This window comes from Myotis myotis, unplaced genomic scaffold, assembly GCF_014108235.1.
Source record: "Myotis myotis isolate mMyoMyo1 unplaced genomic scaffold, mMyoMyo1.p scaffold_m19_p_12, whole genome shotgun sequence".
Lineage (NCBI taxonomy): Eukaryota > Metazoa > Chordata > Mammalia > Chiroptera > Vespertilionidae > Myotis > Myotis myotis.
In genome coordinates, this window is record NW_023416316.1 from 3546486 (window position 1) to 3548637 (window position 2152).

The 2152-nt window shown below is 55.0% G+C and overlaps 1 pseudogene; it reads left to right on the top strand.

The window, feature by feature from the left end:
• The first annotated feature begins 290 nt into the window (after positions 1-290).
• Positions 291-2152, top strand: LOC118667671 (annotated as a pseudogene).

Genomic DNA, 2152 nt, shown 5'->3' on the forward strand with positions numbered 1-2152 from the left:
CCACAAGAGGCAACTGTGAGTGGTTTAACCTCAACAAGTGGTCTTAGTTGAATCTACCACAAAAAAGACGGTGATTGAAACCCTCTACTTCAGGCCCTAAAAAAAAGAGAGGTAGAGGAGTGCAGATTGGTTTGGCTCAGTGGATAGAGCCTCGGCCAGGAGATTGAAAGGCCTGAGGTTCGAATGCAGCCAAGGACGAGAAAGAGAGAGAGAGAGAGAGAGAGAGAGAGAGAGAGAGAGAGAGAGAGAGAGAGAGAGAAAGGAGGGAGCGAGGGAGGTGCTGCCTCCTGGGTGTGCACTGCGTGAACTTAGCTCCCACCTTCAGATGTGACGCCTGCCTGGTGCGCTTCACAGGGTCCGTGGTGCAGGGTGCAGGGATCAGCCTTGCTAAGTCAAACAGGTCTGCAGTAATATTGATGAGTGTTGAAATGGAGCGTGTGTTCTCAACTCTATATGCACTAACACTTTGGGATCTTATTGCTGTGGGCCTTGTAAACCCGGGTACACTGGACCAGACGAGGGGATGCAAACAGGAGCAAAACTGCAGAAACCCAGAACTGAGCCCTTGCAGTGTGAACGCGCAGTGCATCGAGGAGCGGCAGGGGGATGTGACGTGCGTGTCGGATGGGCTGGCGATGGCTACTTCTGTGGGAAGCATGTGGACATTGACAGTTACCCAGACCAAGAACTGCCATGCTCTGCAAGGAACTGCAAGAAGGACAACTGCAAGTACGTGCCAAACTATGGCCAAGAAGATGCAGATGGAGATGGCGTTGGCGATGCTTGTGATGAGGATGCTGACGGCGACGGGATCCTGAATGAGCAGGATAACTGTGTCCTGACTCACAACGTGGACCAGAGAAACAGCGACCAAGATCTCTTTGGGGACGCCTGTGACAACTGCCGGGATGTCCTAAATAATGACCAGAAAGACACTGATGGGGATGGAAAGGGGGACGCCTGCGATGATGACATGGATGGAGATGGAATAAAAACCATTCTGGACAGCTGCCAGAAAGTTCCCAATCATGACCAACGAACAGGACAGGGATGGCGATGGCGTGGGGGGTGCCTGTGACAGTTGTCCTGATGTCAGCAACCCTAACCAGTCTGATGTGGACAACGATCTGGTTGGGGACTCCTGTGACACCAATCAGGACAGTGACGGAGACGGGCACAAGGACAGCACAGACAACTGCCCCACTGTCATTAACAGTTCCCAGCTGGACACTGATAAGGATGGAATCGGTGACGAGTGTGATGATGATGATGACAATGGCAGCATTCCAGACCTGGTGCCCCCTGGACCGGACAACTGCCGGCTGGTTCCCACCCGGCCCAGGAGGACAGCAAGAGTGAGGGCGTGGGAGACCTCTGTGAGACAGACTGACCAGGACAAGGTCATCGATCGGATCGGCGTCTGCCCGGAGAATGCCGAGGTCACCCTGACCGACTTCAGGGCCCACCAGACCGTGGTCCTGGACCCTGAAGGGGACGCCCAGATCGATCCCAACTGGGTGGTCCTGAACCAGGGCATGGAGATTGTGCAGACCATGAACAGCGACCCTGGGCTGGCCGTCGGATACACGGCTTTTAATGGAGTTGACTTCGAAGGGGCCTTCCACGTAAATACCCTGACGGATGATGACTATGCCGGCTTCATCTTTGGTTACCAGGACAGCTCCAGCTTCTACGTGGTCATGTGGAAGCAGAGAGAGCAGACGTACTGCCAGGCCACCCCGTTCCGGGCTGTTGCAGAACCTGGCATTCAGCTGAAGGCTGTTAAGTCTCAGACAGGTCCAGGGAGCATCTCCGGAATTCCCTGTGGCACACTGGGGACCCCAGCGACCAGGTCAGGCTGCTGTGGAAGGACTCCAGGAACCTGGGCTGGAAGGACAAGGTGTCCTACCGCTGGTTCCTGCAGCACAGGCCCCAGGTGGGCTACATCCGGGTGCGAGTCTATGAAGGCTCCCAGTTGGTGGCTGACTCTGGAGTCACCATAGACACCACCGTGCGAGGAGGCCGGCTCGGCGTCTTCTGCTTCTCCCAAGAAAACATCATCTGATCCAACCTTAAGTATCGCTGCAATGACACCATCCCAGAGGACTTCCAAGAGTTCCAAACCCGGAATTTCGATCGCCTGGATAAGTAA